The sequence below is a fragment of the Leopardus geoffroyi genome, chromosome A2 (assembly GCF_018350155.1).
Source record: "Leopardus geoffroyi isolate Oge1 chromosome A2, O.geoffroyi_Oge1_pat1.0, whole genome shotgun sequence".
NCBI classification, from domain to species: domain Eukaryota; kingdom Metazoa; phylum Chordata; class Mammalia; order Carnivora; family Felidae; genus Leopardus; species Leopardus geoffroyi.
Window position 1 is genome coordinate 52,634,740 of NC_059331.1, and position 20,651 is coordinate 52,655,390.

The following is a 20,651-nucleotide window of genomic DNA, read 5'->3' on the forward strand; positions in this document are numbered from 1 at the left end:
CTCCCCTCTCTGGGCTCAATTCCAGAATTGCCTGTAAGGAACTTACGTGTGCAAATAGTTCATTCAGTGTCATTTATCAAGCACATACTATGGACCATATACTGGTCTCAGTGCTGGGAACACAGCGAGGAACAAGATAGAGTTTCTGCCTTCCAGCTCCTCACATTCCAATGTAGGCTGAGAGACAATAAACAAACCAACAAAGAAAAAGACCACTTGGGAAAGCCATGAGAACCATAAAGGGTGAAGTGATAGGCGGGGGGAGCTACTTTATCTAAGGAAGGCTTCTCCAAAGGGTGGGAACTGAGTACAGACTGAATGATGGTGAAGTGACCATGGAAAGATTATGGGGGGTGGGAGAGAGGATGAGGGTCCCAGGCAGAGGGACCATCGAGTGCAGAGGCCCCAGGACAAGAGATTGCTGTGTTTGCCTGCATCAAGTAGACTAGAGTGGCTGAAGGATAGTGAGCCCAGGGAGGAGCGCAGCAGATGAGGACACGGGGGTGCAAGGGTAGATGATGGGGACACTTGCAGACCTCAGAGAGATGTGTGCACTGCATTTTAAGTGGGATAGAAAGCCTTTGGACGATTTTCAATAGAATGATCTAATATGTATCAAAAGGGCGCTCTACCTATTGTGTGGGAGTGGGTTGCTTGTCTCTCTAATATATTCTTTAACAAGTTTTTATTAACTTTTTTATTGTGGTAAAATATACACAACATAAAATTTAGCATTTTAGTCACTTTTAAGTGTACAATTTAGTGGCGTTAAATACATATACAATGTTGTGCAATCATCACCACTACCCATTTCTAGAACTTTTACATCGTCCCTAACAGAAACTCTACACCTACATTAAGCGTTTCAGGGGAGCCTATAGTCATGTGAAATCTTTCAGCTAAAAGTGACAAAAAGCCCAACTCAAGTAGAATTACCCCAAGAAGAGAAGCCATTGTTTCACAAAAGTGAAAAGTATAGGTTAATCTTCAGGCATGACTGGATCTAGGAGTCCAAGCAATATAATCAGGAAAAGGGCTCTCTTTCTTTTGGCTCTGTTTACTCAAGTGCTGGCTTTATTCTCAGGCAGGCTTTCCCTTCTTGGTGGCAAAGAGGGCTGTCAGCATCACCAGGCTTCCATTTCACCAGCTCAGCAACCCCAGGAGAAAAGACAGGATTGTTTCCCAAGAATTCCAGCAAAATTTCCAGGGCTAACTCTCATTGGATCAATCTGGGTCATGTGCCAATCCCTGAACCAATCACTGCATTCCACCAGAGAGCTCAAACATGCTGATTGGTCAGGGTCACATGTCCTACAGCTGAGAAGTGGAGTCACCCCCACTTTAGGTGCACAGCTGGAGGTTAGGAAGGAACTCAGTTTTTGCAGGAAAAGCAGGGTACTGTCACAAGAGAAAGGGGGAAACAGTAGCTGGACAGGCAAAACAACATCAGGCCAACCACTACAACACTTAAAGATGTTACCTCCTCCGATCTTTTTCTCAGCAAATGGCTCCACCCTAGCATGAAAGGCAAAATCCTGACAGTCTCCATAACTATTTCCCCTTCCCCCCAGTATTACCAGTTGCCAAAACGTTTTTCCTCAACCCCTAGAAGCTCTTCTCTCAACCCCAATCCCTTTTACCCCTGCCAGAACTCAGACCACATAGCCCCAGCTCTTGGATTATTGCAACCCCCTCTATACCACTGTCCTCCCTTCCTCCTTAGAGAGCTTTTCTAAAGTCCAAATCTGACCACAACTTTTTCAGGACCTTCTTTGACCTCCCCTTCAGCTTATAAGGCTCAGTCAGGTCTGACTGCTGCATGCATCTGCAGGCTCATCCCCCCCCCCCCCCCGCCAACACCCCCACCCCAGTCAAATTCTCTTGGAATTCACCCAGTGCCTTTGCATGCTGTTCCTTGTGCCTGGAATGCCCTTATTGACATCTTCTGCTTCACCTTCAGTTCAGATCTTTTGAAGTTCAGTTGAGCCATCACTTGTCCCAGGAAGGCTTCCTTGGGAACTTCTGCATCCCCACAACCACCCCACACACAGTGTAGTTAATACCCCTCCTGGGTTCCCACAGAGTGCTATGTGCTTACCTCTTCATAGCGCTGAGGGTAGCATATACTTTTGAAATAGTAGCCTGTGTGTTTTTTAACTAAAATGAAATTTTAAAAACTGAGGTATGATTTATATATAGTAAAATGTACAAATACTGAAATTTTTATCTATATGCTTGCCTGTGCTGTATCTCTCTCTCTCTCAAAAATAAATAAACATTAAATTTTTTTTTTTTTAAAAGGGCACCTGAGTGGCTCAGTGAGTTAAGCATCCGACTTTGGCTCAGGTCATGATCTTGTAGTTCGTGGGTTCAAGCCCTCCATCGGGCTCTGTGCTGACAGCTCAGAGCCTGGAGCCTGCTTCAGATTTCTGTGTCTCCCTCTCTCTCTCTGCCCTTCCCCGGCTTATGCTCGCTCTCTGTCTCTCTATCAAAAAGAAATAAACATTTTTTAAAAACTTAAAAATTTTACCTTTGTATACACCTGTGTCACCATCCCAAAGATCAAAGTGTAGAATTGTTCTAACATCTGCTTCCATTGCCCATTCTAGGTCAAAAACAGTCCTGTTCCTCCCTTCTCCCCCAGAGGTCACCACTTGTAAAACCATAGATTAGTTTTGCCAGTTACTGAATTTCACATATGTAGAATTATATAATATTCACTTTTTTTTTTTTGCATTTGGTTTCTCTTATTCAACATAATGATTTTTTTCTTCTGTGTTGTTGTGGGCAGCAATCATTCATCCACTTTGATTACTGTGTGGTATCCCATACTATGGATTTACCACACTGTTTATTCAAATTCCTATTTGAGTAGATAGTTAGGTTGTCTCCGGCTTGGACTATTATGAATAAAGCTGTTAAGATTTACCTACAGTTTTTGTGGACATGTTTTCATTTCTCTTGGAGACATACCTATGAGTGGAATTTCTGGACCTCAAGCCGATCTTTGTTTATTAAAGTTGCCAAGCAGTTTTCCAAAGTACCTGTACCATTTTGCATCTCCACCAGGTGTGTATGAGAGTTCCAGGGGCTCCACATCCTAGCCAACACTTGATGTTGTCACTTGTCTTAAGCTTAGCTATTCTGATGGCGGACGTGGGGGAAGCTCCTAGGGTTGTTTTTCATTCTTGCTAATTTCTGTTACCCGGAAGTCTTATCTTAAGATATTGTCTCAAGGCTACTTCCCTTTTCTGGCTCTGCCAAAATAAAATAAAAAATAAAAAAATAAAACAAAACAAAATCTTTTCTTAGCTTTTGAGTTTCTAAAGTCTAGGATCGTGACAGCAACAGGAAAAGGTTGTTGTATACTGATGACATGATGAATATGGGAAAATGCAGGGTATTGAGGAGCAAGGCTCCCCTCCCTGAAACTAGATAAGAGCTTCCAGATGTAAAAATGTGTTAAGGAAACCTAACTCAGAATTGAAGTAGGGAAGCCATGGTAGAAGCTTGCGTAGCACAGCAGGAAGAAGAAAGCTTTCCTCTGGATGGGCAAAGGAGGGTGCCCTTGCCTGTAGCCCAGGAGAGGCCCCCACTTCTTCAAACTCTCATTTTCCTCCAATGAACTTGGGTTCAAAACACCCCCACCCAACTCCATTTTTTCCTTTATAAAAAACACTCTCCTCCTTTGTTCTGGAGATTTGCTTATGGTCCCTTATAGTTCGCTTGTCCTGAATTACAATTCCTCTGCTATTTCTGAATGAACTGGATTTGGCTGGCTGAATCACTTACCTTTTGCTTTTAAAAGGTTGACACAGACAAGAGTAGGAGAGAGAGCTGGAGCAGCAGCAAAGGGAGAGATGGGTGGTAAGAGCTCCTGAGGAAAGGGACACTTGAACCTGCTCCTTCTCTGGACATATCCGAGCTTGGAGTAAAGCCCTAGAATCTCCAGATAACTTCAAAGAAATTGAATGTAGAAAAGCCTGTGCTTACAGACAAATGGCTGTGTTTGGCTGGGCTGAAGAACCCAAATGTCTAGCAGAGTTCTCTGTACCCCAGGGGCCATGGGAGCTGAGCAATGGGTCCTGTGCATTTGGAAGGACCCAGGAGCAGCTGAGAGAGGAAATGAGACTTAGGGACAAGAGATAACTTAGCAGTGCCCTGTGCAGGTGGTGACCTCTCCTCGGACAGGAACAAAGATGTCTTAACAGATGCCAGAGTGGATAAGTGATGACACACCCCAGATGTCCCCGTAGCAGTCCTCGAACTGACCTACTATCCCCAGAGAAATAGGAAAAACCTAACTTACCTGAGATTAAGGATTTCTACCCGAAATGGGCGATCAGAGCAGAGACTGAGCTCACCTAATAAAAACTAAAGTTACTTTTCTTGCTCACCTCAGTTCATGAACTGAAATTGGACCACTGTTGTACTTTTCACACTGTATTATATTTGTCTCTTTATTTTCCTTTCCTCTTCTTGAGACTAAGCAGCTGGAGGTCAGGAATAAGGTCTGATTTGTCCTGGAATCAGCAACCTTCTGTGCCAGTACCTGGCACACAGTAGAGGCTCAGTGAAGATTTGTCAAATGCTGACTGTAAGCTCCTTGAGGGAAGGGAAGAGGAAGAGAGCTAAATAGTTGAGCACGTCCTCTGTATAAAGCCCTGTGCCATATTGTACACATTGGCCACCCTATGAGGTTAGACTATGATTACCTCATTTTACAGATAAGCCTATAACAGCCAACATTTACTGAGTACTCACCATGTGCTAGGCATTGCTCTTAGCATTTTTCATGTTAACTCATGTTCTCCTCCCAACTTCCTCTACAACCCAATGAGGTTAATACCACTATTATCCTCATATTATAGACAGGAAAACTGAGGCATAGAGCAATGAAGTGACTTGCTAAAAGTTGTGATAGGATTTGAGTCCAGGCTGATTGATTCCAACACATATGCACCCATCTCCAGCCCGTTCCATTACCCATTTCCAGCCCGGTGCTCATGCTCCCTGCATGGTATGCCTGAAATCCTCTTCCTTTTTAATCCCTGCCCATCCTACTGGTGAACTCTTCACACCTTTTACACCTCCTCTGACTTCCTTGATGCTCAAGAGTAGAAATATGCATTCCAACCTCCCTTTACTCCTTTGTTCCCATAGCACTTTATTTTTGGGATTTGTGTGAGTTAGGATTAGTTTATCTGTATGAAAGAGAAGATCCAAAATAACAGGGTGATAAGCAAAATAAGTTTCTTTTTCATGTAAAAGAAGTATGGAGATAGACAGTGCAAGATGGATAAAGTCACATGACCACACCTTGCTGCAAGGGAGGCTGGGAAATCCAATCTTGTAGTTTGATATTGAAAGAATGGTTGTTAAGAGGCAAAGCACAGTCTCTACCACGTCACTGCTTTAGCATTTACCACATCATCCCTGGGATGGTGTCTTCGGATATCTTTCTGCACAGCTAGATTATCTTGAGGGCAGATTGTTGTCATCTTCACTCTCTTATCCCAAAGTCAAGAACATGTGGAGATGCTTGAGATAGAGGAATAAGTGACTAGGTGTTATTTCTTTCGATGTCCCAGGGGCCCATAACATGGTTCTCTGCTCACAGTAAGCCTCCAATAATTGTTCAACTGAAATGAATTTAAATGTTCTCGGCCTTAGTGTCCACATTTTTAAAATGGGTACAAATGACTTCAAAACTCACTCCTAGATTAGACATGGTCAGAGTCCACTGTATAAACTTTGAAAAATACCATCTAAACATTAAAAAATGAAAACTTAGCCAGAGATAGATGCTGTATGTAGCTTTCAGTCTTCCAGTATTTCTTCTGACTAAACACATATACATGTTCTGCATATGAACAGAATCCCACGGTGCATACACTTCATAACTAGCCATTTTCACTTAAATAACGTATGACCCAACTTCTGTTTCTGCTCAAGACAAACTAGCTTGCAGAGAGCAATTCTCTCAATAAACAACTCGAAATCCTGGCTAGAACTGTCAAAAAGAACATGAAAATCTGTTAGAAGGCATCAGAGAGCTCTCCAGGAAGCCAAGACCTGAAGGATCAAGATCCCAGAATGAAAAGAAACACATAGAGGTGAGCCCAGTCTTCTGTGTGACTTCCCCCAGGCCTTTGCCAATTCCTAGGTAACTAGATGGGGAGACAGAAGCTGAGAAATGGAGAAGCAGTCATATGGGGCTGGAGGGGCAAAAAGAGTTTATGCTGAACCCATTTCTAGGCCATATGTGTTCTCCTGGAGTATATATGAACGTCCATTGGAGTTCACAGACATTTTCCATACGTAGAGTTTTTGGTCTCTGCAGTTTTTGGTTTGCAGCTTTACTGCCACTGCCAGGCTTAAGCTCCCCATTCGTCTCCACACATCCTAGCCAGAGAGAGAGAAAGAGAGAGACAGAGAGAGACAGAGAGAGAGACAGAGAGAAAAAGGCAGATAGATCAATTTAATCTTACTTCTGGTTTGTGATCTTTCAATGAATGAAAGTGCTTTTCTAAAAGGAAACCAAACACAGATCCTTTTATAACAGTTATTTGGGCATTTTCCCTAATTACCAAAGTAATACAAATTTACTAAAGAAATATTAAGTAATACAGATAAACACCAAAAGCACCTATCAATTTTCCTCTCCTTCCCACTATGCCTAATGCAACTACTTTAGGTTTTTTTTTTTATACACAAATAGGTATATTTTTTCACAAAGTGAGTTTATGCATACCTAGTCTTTTGTAACTTGCCCTTTTAACTTTACATAGCATAACCCATTTTCACGTAATTCCATAGTCTCTAATATTACCTTAACAGTTGTAGAATGGTCCATTCTTTTGATATACCATAATTTATGTAACCAGTTCCCTATAGTTAGATATTTGGATTATTTTCCATCTTCTCCTATTGTGTGCAACACTGCAATGAACATCTTTATGTATATCTTGGTGATATCTAAATGATTATTTGCTCAGGAAAAACAGGGTATGGAAAAATAGACCGAACTTTTTATTTATTTTTATTTATTTTTAATATAACTTATTGTCAAATTGGCTTACATACAACGCCCAGTGCTCATCCCAACAAATGCCCTCTTCAATGCGCAACACCCATTTCCCCTCTCTCCACCCCCCATCCACCCTCAGTTTGTTCTCTGTATTTAAAAGTCTCTTGTGGTGTTTGCCTCCCTCTCTCTCTGTAATTATTTTTCCCCCTCCCCTTCCCCCATGGTCTTCTGTTAAGTTTCTCAAGTTCCACATATGAGTGAAAACATATATCTATCCTTCTCTGACTGACTTATTTCACTCATAGACTGAACTGTCTTAAATGTTTATTTAATTTTGGGAGAGAGAGGCAGAGAGAGAGGGGGACAGAATCCCACACAAACTCTACACTGTCAGCGCAGAGCCTGATGTGGGGCTCGAACTCATGAATCATGAGATCACGACCTGAACCGAAATCAAGAGTTGGTGCTCAACCGAGTCACCCAGACACCCCTAGACCGAACATTTTTAAAGTCCTCAACATTTGCTTCCAAAGTGCCCTCCAGGAAGCCTGTATCAGTTCCCACTCCACCAGCAGTGTGCACTCCTAACCTATGTGCTTTACTTAAGTGGGGGAGGAAGGGGTAGGTCTTATTCCAGCTTGACATATGCCATTCTTGCTCACTTTCCTTTAAATAGATAAGCTTCACAGTGTGCCAGTCTAACGACATTTATAATGGAGAAGTCACACTAACTGCCCAAGGCCAGAAACTCTGGAACTGCATCTGGGCCAAGTTGAAAGGGTCAATTGCGATAACTCTAAATAACATGCTCGATACTTGGCCGTGAAGAACTAACATCTCTTCTCACAAACTGAACCGGAAGTATAACAAGAGAAGGGCCATCTTGCCTTCTTTGGGCAGCTATCTGAAAAATGACCAGTTGGAGCTCTCAGCACCCAGAGTGCAGAGTCCCCAGAGGAAATGGCTGAGTTCATAATGGGATGGGTGTGGGGAGCTGGACTGAGCACTCTTCCCAGGTCCCCTGGGCCATAGCTTGTTGCACAGTCTGGGAGTCCAACATAAGTGGCATTCGTTTCCTCTGGGTCTTAAAGGCTTTGTGATTTCTAGTATCCCTGTGCAAATGCAAAGAAAACTCTTTTGGTTAGTGAGCGATATAACACTTTTCAGCTGTTACTTTAACTGGGATTTGTTTCAGTTCAAGGGACATGGGTTCTATGACTGGGTTCTGTGGCTGCCCAGCACCAATGCCTCAATGCCCCATTATCCTGCTAAGAGCACCCTAATTTGCTTTTAGGGAACCATCCCCCACACAATCCTAGTCCTTATAACTTTGGAGGGGCTGACCCCACTCTCTGACTCTAGCTATAGATATGTTACTCAGGCTTAGCCAATCAGAGCAATTGTGATAGGTTCAGGGCTGGACATGTGACCCAATCCAGGCTAATGGGGGTCAACCCTGGGATTTTTGCTGGAAGTTTTAAGGTAGTGATCTCTTTGCTTTGAGGTGGCTTAATTGGCCATTTCTGCTTTCCTGTGGAAAAACTCAGCCTGCTAATAAAACAGACACAAAAGAAAACAGTCAAGACATAGAGGTAAACAGATTCATGACAACTTCCTTTGAGCTTCTGGCACAGACCATGTCTGAATCTAAAATGTCTTCTTAAAATTTTCAGTTCAGAACTCTTTTTGGCTGAACCTGGTTATAATTGGGTTTATGTTACCTGCAACCAAAAGAATCACCACTAAAACCCTGGGTATGACACAAGTATTGTTATTCTCATGTAACAGACAAGGTCATTGAGGCTCAGAGAAGCAAAGTAAGCACTGAACTAACAAGTGGTAGAACAAGATACTTTTCATTTACCCCTTCTTAATCCATACCTCTAATCTCTACTCAGGGGCTCAACGAGTCCCCCTTTTCTAGCTTTCTTCCACCAAGGACACAAGTATGAACAGGCTCATGGAGCCAGACTGATCTAGGTTCCAGACCTGGTTCAGCATCTTCTTAACTGTCCGCTCTTGGAATGACTTGCTAGCTGTATATGCTGAACTAGTTTCTTCCCCGATTTGTGCCTCAGTTTCCTCATCTGCAAAATAGGAAGTTAACAATATCTTCCTCACAGAATTGTTGCGAGGAGTAGGTATATCAGATTATGTCTAATGATCTGAGAGCCTGGCACATGGTAAATATGAGAAAGGGCTTACTATTATTTTTCTTCTGCTGCCTGTATGTTATTAGTAAGTTGGTTACCCACCTCCATCTCACACACCCAGGATGTGGCCTGAGTTATGATCTATCAGTTCCAAATGCTGCAGCAAAACAAACAACACACACCCTGCCCGCCAGGGGCTTCAAATAATGTCTGACCTGCTCTTTCTAAAATGCTGATGTTTCTAAAAGTGGTGATCACTATGGGCTTAGTAGGCTTAACACCAGCCTGGGAAGTGAAACTTTGGAGAGGAATTTCAAGTAAGCAGACTTTTGCTGAATTGCGGAAAGGAGAGGGAATGGAAGTGGACCCAGACTTTTCCAAGCTCCCCCCAACCTCTTACTTCTGTCAGCCCCACAGCTGTAGGGGATAGACTGCATTTCCCTTAGAGTTTGTAACAGTTGCTACCCCAAGTGCTAACTCAATTCCTAAAGGGGCATTAGTCTGGTAGAGTGTAAAATATGCCAGCCCTGGAGATTCACCAGGGAATGGAGGGGGGCTAACTGTGGATTCAGAGTGAGTTCTGGTTGAGGGGTATGCTAATGAATAGAAGTCTGGTTAGAGGAACAAAGGGGGAGTCCCTTGTCTCTCTGATTCATGAAGGTCAGAACTGGTACCCAGGGTGGTAACATGGCTTGTCAGCTATCCTGAACCCAAAGTCTCCTATCTCTGGGCATCACCATCAACGCTTTAATCCCTACCTTGCAGACAGGCTCAATGGTCTATGAACTACCATTTATGGAGTACTTGCTAAGTCTCCTATGTAAATGACCTCATAGGACTTTCCAGCAGTCCCAGGGAGATGAAGATTACAGCCCAGTAACCGTGACCTTGGACCTTGTAACCAGGTTGCATAGAGTGGATTCCACACTAGCTGTGTGACCTTGAGCATGTTACTTAACCTCTCTGTACCTCAGTTTTCTCCTCTGTGAAATAGGAATAATAATAATTCTTATTCAGGGTGTCATGAGGATTAAATGAGTAAGCACCTGTAGCTCTTAGAAGAGTACATGGCACTATGACAGCTGTTTTTATTAACTCTCATTTTGCACATGTGGACCCTGAGGCCAGAAAGAGGGATCATTAACATACCACACACAGCTTGTGAAGCTGGGTCTCAAACTAGCTTTAAGTGATCCCACAACTACTGACTGGAATTGCCTTCTACTCAGAGGAAGCTAAAACCCCCACCATGCCCCCAAACCACATCCTACCCCCCCCCAACACACAGTTCTTTTCTTCTCTCCCTCTGAACTTGGGTGTCTCTTCTGAAGTGTTGAGATAAGATCTGAGGCCATAACTGCTTAGAGGTTCAAAAGTTTTCCCGGTACTGAGGAAAGAAAACTTTGGCACTCCTCCCCAGTTTTGGAACTGAAGGCAGCCGGTAAGAATTCTCAGGCTCCCAGAGTCACGGGGCAGAGGCTCCGGGGGACCTGTAGAAGAACCACCCTCCACCCCCGCCCTTGCAGTCTCCCGTGGTCCCAACTCTAGGTTCAATCTAGCACAGGATGCCAATGGAAACATCTTCATTTTGAAACTTGAGCTCATCTGGAGGGGCTAAAGAGAAATAGATGAGGGGTGTGGCGTTCTAGACCTTGGGGGGGGGGGGTCTCTCTAGTTCGCCATGAAACCTCTAGGGTGGCGTCTCTGTCAATCTTACAGTTTCTCCATCTGTCTGGCTCTGTCCATCTGTTTCTATTTTGGCCTCTCCAGCAGGAATAAGTGGAGGTAGGGGCATCACCAGATGTCTGTCGTTCAGTCTGTCATTGACTTTGCCAAACATCATCTCTCTGACTTTCTAGCTCTGCTTCTTTGTCTGGACTTACCTATTTCCGCCCGTCCGCCCGCCCTCAGGTGAGTGTGGGCGGTGGGGAGTTCTCGCCAGGGTTCTGACCCTTCCGTCACCCTTCTCTCCAAACCCGAGGAGCTGTCACGCTGCGCGGAGCCCGAGGCCGGGGTGCGCGGCAGGAGGCGGGAGAAGGTGTCCGAACCGAGCCACAGGCGCCCCCTCGCGCCCCCTCCCGGCGTGGGGGCGGCCCTGGGAGCGAGGAGCCGGAGGCGGGGGCGCCGCAGGCCCGCGGGCCCGGGTCTCCGCCTCCCTCCCCGGCTGGCCCCCCTCGGCGCGCCTCCTCCTCCGGAGCCCCGCCTCCGCAGTCCGCGCCCCCGCCGCCGCCGCCGCCGCCGCCGCAGAGCATCGAGCAGCTTGGCCGCCGCGCCCGCCGCGCCACCAAACTTTCGCAGGAGCCGGCGCCGGTGAGTCAGAACCGAGCGCGGGCAGGGCGCGGGCAGGGGCCGCAGCGGGGCCTCAGCGGCGGGGCGAGGCTGTGCGCTGGCCGCTGGGGTCTGGGCATCCCTGCGGAGCAACACGGACCTCGGGAGCCGGCGGGCGCAGGGTGGGCGGGCTTGGGGGCCCTAGGGACACCGGCGGCTCGCGGAGGGTCCCGCGGCGCGGCTCGCTGCACGGCACCCGCCCTCATACTCCGTTCGAGCGCCTTGCCCCGACGCGCAGACACCTGTGGCTTACCCGGGGTTCGCCAGGGCGCGCGCCCAGAGCGTCTGCCTCCGGGTTCTGGGGCGGAGAGGGCGAGTCCCCAGCTTTTCCAGAGCTGCCCCTGGCGCTGAGTTCCATGCTAACCGCAGTCCCAGCCCGTCTGTGGAGTGCGTTATCTGTGCCAGGCGCTGGGCATCCGGTGCCTGTTGGGATTCTCCCTGTAACGCCAGGAACCGGGTGTTACTACACCCATTTTAGAGAGGAGAAAACTGAGGCTTAGAGAGGGAGAGTTGTACCAAGGAGGGAGACCAAGTCAAGGAGAGAACCAGGGTTTTGAGCCCCAGGAGGCCTGACTCAAACCACATAACCACACGCGGAGAAGCCCCTGGTTCAGCGTCACCGGGGTCCTCAATGGGAAGCATTGAGACCATCGCCAGAGGTCTTCGGCAAGCCCAGGAGGGACGGACCACCTCCTCATTGTACCGAGGGGAGGATCCTTTGGAAAAATGGGTGGCCATTACTGCTAGGGAGTGGATTTTGGTGGCCGAAGTGCGTAGGGGCTGCTCTTTCAGGGCAAGAGTGAGCGGGGACCAAATTCTGGAAGTTGCTCTGGATTTTTCTGGAAGGAGCCAGCGAAGTCAGGAGCAGACACTGGATAGCAGCAGTTCTTTATGGATGTCGCTTTCTCCCCCTGGGTGACTGTCCCCTTCACATCCACCTCCCACCCCCCTCAGAAGACCCCTTCCAACGCCTTAATCTCTGTAAGGTGTCCTCTCTGCCTGGCAGCTGGTAGTGCAGAGATGCTGCAGGCAGGGTCGCTGTTCTCCGGCAGGGGGCTCCCACCTCAGACCTGGAGTCTGACATGAGGGGACAGTGCTTGTCCTGAGCCTGGCTGAAAGGTGCTGGGGAATTCCTTCTTTGGTGAGGGGTGGGCCACTGTGAGTGGAGCACAGATGGAGTGTATTTCCAGAACAGGAAAGAGAGGGGGAGTTGGGGATCTGATATATGCCCATTCTTGGCAGTCAGGAACCAGCATGGACTGAGAGGGGGAGAGAGAGCACCAACTGTAGTGTCATTATGCATTATCCCATTTAGTTCTCACAGCAACCTTACAAGGTAGGCACTATTACTACTAACCTCATTGGACAGATGCTCTGTTGAGGCTCAGAGAGGTTAAGTGACTTGCCTGAGGTTGCCCAGCTGGTCCGTGGCAGAATTGGGATTTCAACACAAGTCTTACCTGACTCATTCCAGATTATCAGTGAAACTCAGGCTGCAGATAGGTCCCTCCTTCTTGTGGCTGGCAGAAGCAGAGTTAAAGAATGGGGTCCCTAATGCCTGCGCACCATTCTCCTTTTTCTCTCATGGATGTCCTCAAGGGGACCTGCTGCTGGGTGGGTCATCATTCACAGGAATCCCTGCCAACCCCATGTAAATACATTAATATGATTCAGGACTTGCTAGACCCTGCTATAAGCCCAAGGCCACCTGAGGCTACCTCTATCAAGAGGTGTTGCCCCTGGGGGAAAGAGAATCTATGGAGAGGGGAGGGAAAGCCTGGTACCGTTTTCCAGTGTGATGCAGAATCCTTCTAAGGCAAGAGTTGGCCCAGCACTCCCTGTCTGTGATTTCAGAGCTGGGTGGAGACTGGAGCAGCCTCAAGAGGCGCCTGCAGCCCAGGGAGTTTGGGCAGTCCTGAGCTGGGAGTGGTCCCTCTTGGCCCTCAAGTGTCCAAGGAAGGAAGAACTTGTATGTGAACCTCCTGCCGTTGGAGCCTCTCAGAATTCCATGTTTGCACTTTCCTTTTCACAGTGGAGTTGTGCCTGGTGGAAACAGAGTGGCCTTTTCATAACAAAGAGGAGGGAAGCATAGCAAACGCTGCAAAAGTGTGGATCCTGGAGCTGGCTCAAATTCCAGTGCTGTTTATGAGCTCTGTGGCCTTGGGCCAGTTGCTACGCCACTCTGTTCCTCAGTTTCCCCATTTCTAGAATAGGAATGTTCATAGCACCTCCCTCACTGGGTTGCTGAGAGAATTGTGTTCAGATGCGCCAAGTACTTACATGGTGCCATGTCATACATAAAAGTGCTGTTTAAACGTTAGTTGTCATGAGTGTTAGTATTAAAGTCAAACAGGCCCAGCTTTATATCCTGGATCTGCCGTCTGCAAGCTGCCTCACCAGTGCAATCCTCTTGCTTTTTCTCATCTGTCAAGTGGGAGACGTAAGTGGTTTGTCCCAGAAATCTTAGTGTGGTCTCCAGCTTTAAATAGCCTGAAGCCCGATGTCTCAGGGCAGACTTACTGAAACTTCTGGCACTCCACTAGGAACTCAGAAAATGCTAAGTGTTCCCATAATTGTCACTGTTAGGGTGAAACCCGCTGCTTCAAGCAGTTGCTTGAACTTCATTCTCTGGCTTGGTTCCGTGGGCCATGGGTTTGGGGCAATTTTCTAGTGTCTGTGGGCAGGACAAAGGTTCTTCCTATCTTTCCTACCTTCCTATCTTCTGTCTTAAAATCCTCTCTTCACAACATTTCTCAGGCCCAAGCCTGAGCCTCTTGGTGGTTATGGGATGGCAGAGGGTCGGTTTGAAGTTCGCTTCATAAGATCTGCCCCAGCTGCCCTGTCCTCACTAAGGCAAAGGCCTCAACAGAACACACTACTCAAGCCTGTCTTGTTGACTCGGGATATTTTGTGTACCTTCCAGGTAAGTGGAGTGGGCACATCCAGAGTTCCAAAATTTTTTGCCCTTAAAGACAGAAAGTGAGGTAAAGGAACAAAAACAAAAACAAAAACAAACAAAAACAAAACAAACAAACAAAACCTCAGGGTTAGAACTCCAGCCCTAGACCTTTGAACTGAGTGACCTTGGGCATCAGTCTTTTTATCTGCAAAATGGTCTTTAATCGTATTTCCCAGTGTCTGGTTCTCAGGATTAATACCAAGACGGAAAAGCAGAGAAAAGAAGGAAAAAAGCAGATAGTACAAATGGCAAAGAATTACATGCGATTGTAAGTAATTCTCATTAGCATTCAGGCCAAGCCTTAGCAGTAATTGCTACTGATCCAAGACATTTTATCTGAAAGATGTACCTGGCAGAGGGATCATTCAAGCCTCAGTCACCTGCTGCCCTCCCTTTCACAGTGACGCTGAGCATTTCTGAATCTCGGGATGTAATTATAATAAAGCTCCCGTATCTTATTTATAAGTGACTCACTTCTGCCATTAATGATAGCAGAGGACTCAGGCACACACTCATTGGGAACAATGCCACTGATGCTGTGGGGGTGGGAGGGGCAGGATGCCTCTCCTCTTTTATGCATTCATCTTTCCTGCTGTAATTCTCCAGTGATAATGCAGGAAGATCACATGGGCTGGGATCGAAGCTGACAGCTCTCAATTTGTGTAGCAGCTTGCATGGCAAGGCCCATTGAAACTTGCCTCTGCCAGCAGAATGGATGTTAGAAATCTTTACATCACAACAGAGAGGATGGAGTAGAGGAGATTGAGGAAGGCATCTCCAGGGAGTGATTAAAAGCATGGACTCTGGTGTTCAGCAGACCTGAGTTTGAATCTTCATTCTGCCAGCTCATTAGTTGTGGTGTGACTTTTGGCTATCTTCCCACTATCCATTCTGATAGAGCAGGGACTGTGTCTGTCTCATTCACCATGGTATTCACAGCTCCTGGTGCATAGAAGGGGCTCATGAATGTCCAATGAATGAATAAATGGATCTATGAATGACAAGTTGCTTGATTGAACCTCAGCTTTCTCATCTGTCAAATGGAGTTAATATAGCACCCACTTTGTAGGTTGTTGTGAGGACTGAATAAGGAAATGTTACGCACAGAGTAAGCACTCAGCAACGCCCTTAATGAGAAATTGATGAGCAGAGGCTGGCCTTATCTGGGAGGGAGAACTTTTTCCCCCATACTCAGACCAGTAAGAGGCAATAATGCTGGTCATAAGAATCCCTGTATTTACATAGCACTCTATAAAATGCTTTCATATCCATTGACCCCTAATAACTAGGAGGTGGAATATAAGCCCAGTTCACTCCAATCTGCTCCCTCTTTCTGCTGAGCTCTCTGTTGCTCCATTGGGGATGGGAAGGTGTAGTATTTAGTCTTCCATGAACATGGTATCTCTCTTCATTATTTACGATAGCTTTAATTTCTTACAGTATAGTTTCTTAATTTCCCTTGGTGGTCTTGCACATCTTTGGTTAGATATAGTCCTATTTATTTGATATTTTGCATGCTATTATAAATTAAATATATATATGTATATTTTTACGTTAATATTCTGTTGGTTACATTTTGGGAAAATATGTTAGCATCTTGTATATTGATTTGTATCTAGAAATCTTGCTAATGTCTCTTACTAATTAAAAAGATGTATTTATAGATTCTTTTGGAAGAAGTGTTTATAGAATTGTAGGAGGTGCAGGTAACAGTTTTTCTTCCTTTCCAGTCCTTTCAGGGTTTTTCTTTTTTCTTTTTCTTTTCTCTTGCCTTACAGTCCTTAAGACTTCAGTATAAGAATGAATTAAAGAGGAAATACTGGGCATCTTGCCTTTTTTAACTCTTACGGAGCAGCTGTCCACATTTGACAATTAGGATAATGTTTACTCTAGGGTTTTGGTAGATAATTTTCATCAGATTAAAGAAGTTCCTTTCTATTCCCAATTTGCCACATGTTTATTTTTTTTTTCTTTTTCTTCTTCTTCTTTGTTTTTGTCTTCTTCTCTGGTCATAAATGGAAGTAGAGTTTTTGACATTTTTTTTTTTTCTACATCTACTTAGATAGTCACATGATTTTTCTTTTTCAGCCTGTTAACATGGTAATCCACAATGATTTTTGCACTTCTGGAATAAACCCAACTTGGGTCATCCTGTAGTATCTTTATTGCTGGATTATTTCTGCTCACCTGTTATTGAGGATTTTAGCATCATGTTTCCATGCGTGAGATCCACTGGTGATTTTCCTTTCTGGTGCTTACTTGTCAGGCTTTGGTGTCAAGGTTACACTGGCCTCATGAAACGAGGTGGGCAGTGTTTCCACTTGTTCAGTTCTCTAGAAGGGATTGTGCAAGCTGGGTGGTGTTCATGTGAGGAGTTTGGTGAACTCAGCAATGAGGACCCAGAGGGTGGAAGCTGAAGAGAAGGGTGGGGAGGACAGCTGGTTTCAGCTCTGTCCAAAGTGGAACTTTCTACCAGTGGGAGGTTCAGGCTGCCTCAGGTAGGGGTTCAGGGACTCTGAAGCCGGCTGTCCTGAGTGCTGTGGGGAGAACCTAGCCTTGGACACTGGGTAGGGTTGTTGCATCCAGGGATCCTGGATGGATGGAGTTCAGCCTCGGGCAAGAGTCTGATGCCTGTGAGCTCCCCTTGAGCGTCTTCCTGCTACTAAAATTGACGTGGCTGCAGATAGTGTGCTCACAATGAATTATTACTCCCTGGTGCCCACAGATGGAGGGACTTGCCTCCACGGACCATTCATCTTCCAGCTGGTGGGAGAGGCTTTCCCTCTCTGTGATATCCATTTACTTGGAATCCCCAATTAGGACCTGGGGTCACACCCCTCCTACCGGTTCTGCCCCTCCCCCTGTCCCACTGCAGGTAGCTAGATTTGGGCAAACTTCTCTGCCTATTCTTCCCTCAATCCTCTTTCACAGAAGCTCCAGGCACTGTCCTAATCTGGATCCTGTATCTTAATCCCCATAATAATGCTACAAGGTAGTTACTAATATCTCCATTATTCACATTAGGAAAACAAGGTTTTTGGTTGTCATTATTTGAATGGTTTCATATTTCACACTAAGTTAGCCTTCTCTAAGCTGTTTGAATTCGAGTGTAAGATAAAGATCTGACTTAACTTCCCTTTCCCATATTTAACCAGTTGCCCCCACCCTGTTTATTCCATCTTTCTTCCTTTCCTCACCTGTGTGCCCCCTGTATCAGATACCAAAGCACCCTGTATGGTCAGAGGCAGAGCCGCAGCACTGGGCACCTCCCAGGGGTGCCGTTTGCACGGTTTCCTCTCTTGGGCATCAGGGTGTGTGACCAGGAAACCCTGTCATTAGTAGCAGGTCTCTTTCCAGGCTGTCTATTCTGGTGTTGGACTTTCCACTGATTCTAGCGGCCAACCATCAGACAGGATCATGGCAGTAAACGGTGGGGAAATACCAACCAGGCACAGCACAGGTGGAGAAGAGCGGGGGAGGCTTGTACCATGTCACTTTGATGATTATCTGTGTACTGTACTTTTTAATAGCTGGCAAAGGCGTCTGCTTCCCCCTGGCTTCTTCTTCTTTTTCTCTTTTAAACTTTTCTAGGCAATTTTCACTCGGCTTAATCTTTCTGAGACCTTCATTTATTTGCTAGCTGGCTTTTCTGTGTTCCTGGAGAAAACCATCATTAAATACATCCGTCCTACTGTCGCTCTCCCTACCCTACACGAAACACTGTCCATCGCCAGCCCACACATGTGGTCTGGAACATCTGCCAATGACTGTTGATCCTGAGCCCATGATGGAAGCCTCATTTTCTTTCCTCTGTCCACGGCACCTAACTGCCTAACTGGATCCACCATAGTGGGCCTAACATGGGCCTCTGGCAGATCTAGTTTCCACCTCCCTGGGGAAGGATGGTCTTAGGTCTTTAAAGTACTTCCCATGAGCTCCCCAGAGCACACTGGGGGGAGACCTGAATTCTGCATTTAAATCAGATCATCACAATCTCTTGAAAGCAAGTTCATGTGAGACAGAAAGAGATAAAATGTGGTTGTGTATGTACATTAAATTATATAAATGATCCTCAGAATTCAGCGCAGGGTAAGAGCAAAGATTCTAGGGCCAGATGATATAGGTTCGATTCTGGGTCCACCACTTTCCAGAGTGTGTCTGGGGCAAATCACCCCCCCCCATCTTTCCCTTGATTCCCTCAAGTATAGAGTGGGGTTAGTGACCATATTAACTTACAGCATCACTATGAGTAATGAATAAGTCATGAAGTTTGAAAGAATTAATATTTAAAAAGGATTTACCACAGTCTGGCAACTCATAAAGTTTATTAAGTACCAATTAATAAATATATTATATGGATTTCTTTTCCCCTAAGAAATTGGGAATCATTTTGTCATGTTCCAAAACAAACCCCACTGGGTTTTAAAAGTTGAAATTGAGTTCATCCCATATATCAATTTCTGACTCCTTTTGTGATTGGTGCTTTCTGTGTGAAGATATGTTCTCAGATTAGACTGGAAGCTCCTTGAGGGTGCTTTGGGAATCTATTCCCGAAGGCAAGAGCACACTGTATACACTGTATGTTAGCTAACTTGACAATAAATTATATTTAAAAAATAAAAATAAAAAGTGCTAGGGGGTGCCTGGGTGGCTCAGATAGTTAAGTGTCCAACTTCAGCTCAGGTCATAATCTCACATTTCATGGGTTTGAGCCCGCATAGGGCTGTGCTGACAGCTCAGAGCCTGGAGCCTGCTTTGGATTCTGGGTCTCTTTCTCTCTCTGCCCCTCCCCTGCTCTCTCTCTCCCCCCCCCCCAAAATAAATAAACATATAAAAATAAAAAATAAAAAATTCTAGAACTCAGAGGCAGTGAGTTTAGTGCCAATAGTTGGGGTTTCACATCCTGGTTACCTCTCTGACCTCAGAGGAGGCTTTTTAACCCCCCTGGCCTTGGTTTTCTTATCTGTAAAAGAGAATAATAATACTAGTAATAATAATTCTCACAGCATTATTGAGAGTCTCTTCTCCCAAACTTGCAGTGACTATGCCTTCTCATCACTGAGGACTCAGATATCCCTTCCTCGGAGAGGCCTTCCCTCACCACCCTGTTTGGGTCACCACCCCCCACCCCCACCCCAATCCAGTTCCTCGCTATTGATTTTCTTATAGGTCCCCATCAGACTGCCAGCTCCAGGAGTGTCAGGATGTTATCTGCCTGGTTTACTGCTATACCTACTGTGACTCCATTGATTGGCACAAGCACCTAGTAGGTGTGCACTGAAAAACATATTGGATGAAGAAAGTGAGATCACAGCTAGAGCCGTAAAGACAAGGACATGCCCCAGTCATGCAGGTGGCAGTGAACACCATTGAGATGGCGAATGTCCCTGGTACTTTGTAGCATTCACACACCTAAAATTGCTTTTAGGCATTTCTAGAGTAGTAAGAAACACTGAACAAAGATGGGTTCTTTTCATGGCTGTAGCAGGAGCACAATCAATATTTGTCAGTCGTTTATTGATTGATTCTCACAGCACCCAACACTGGGCTTGACGGAGGCCATGAGAAACTCCATTGACAAGTTAGGAATGGAGGCAGGGTTTCTCTCGCTGTTCTCTCCTGTTGGGGCTAGAAGGGCCGATAAATAGCACTCCTTTGTCTGGCCTGACTTCAGGCCCAACTGAGAGTTGGCGGCAGGAAGACAGCATGTCACCATTGACACTAACTGGAGTGACCTTGGAGCAGCGGGGTGGGCTAACGCTGATGGCCAGAATTCGACGGGTGTCCCTGCCTGCCTGGGTGCTGGGCCCTGCAGAGGGCCCCTTCTCCCTCCTGGTGGGGAGCAGAGTAGGATACATGCTCCCTGCATGTAGGCCGGCTCCTAAGGGAAGCAGAGAAGGGCGTGAGTAACACTTGCCTTATTTCATCTCTCAAACTCCCTCATAAACATGTGGGAGATATCTCTGTGAGATAAGAATTAGTGTGCCCATGTTATAGATAAAAACAACTGAGGTCTGAGATGTTGACTAACTTATGCTAGAGTGGAACTGGGGAGACCAGTAAGGAGGCTATTGCGGTTGTCCAGATGAGACAGGATGATCTCTTGGACCAGAGGGCGGTGGCCGTGGGGAGGCGGGGACATTGTTTTGGAGCAAATGGATTAGGACAGACAGGTGGTTGA

The 20,651-nt window shown here is 45.9% G+C and overlaps 1 long non-coding RNA gene across 1 annotated transcript; it reads right to left on the minus strand.

The window, feature by feature from the left end:
• Positions 1 to 3,050: 3,050 nt before the first annotated feature.
• LOC123605978 lies at positions 3,051 to 11,369 on the minus strand. Its single transcript, XR_006716034.1, has 3 exons — positions 11,067 to 11,369; positions 4,398 to 4,605; positions 3,051 to 3,257 (listed from the first exon to the last, which is right to left on the minus strand). It is a non-coding gene; the product is annotated as an uncharacterized LOC123605978 (long non-coding RNA).
• Between the last annotated feature and the right edge of the window lie 9,282 nt (positions 11,370 to 20,651).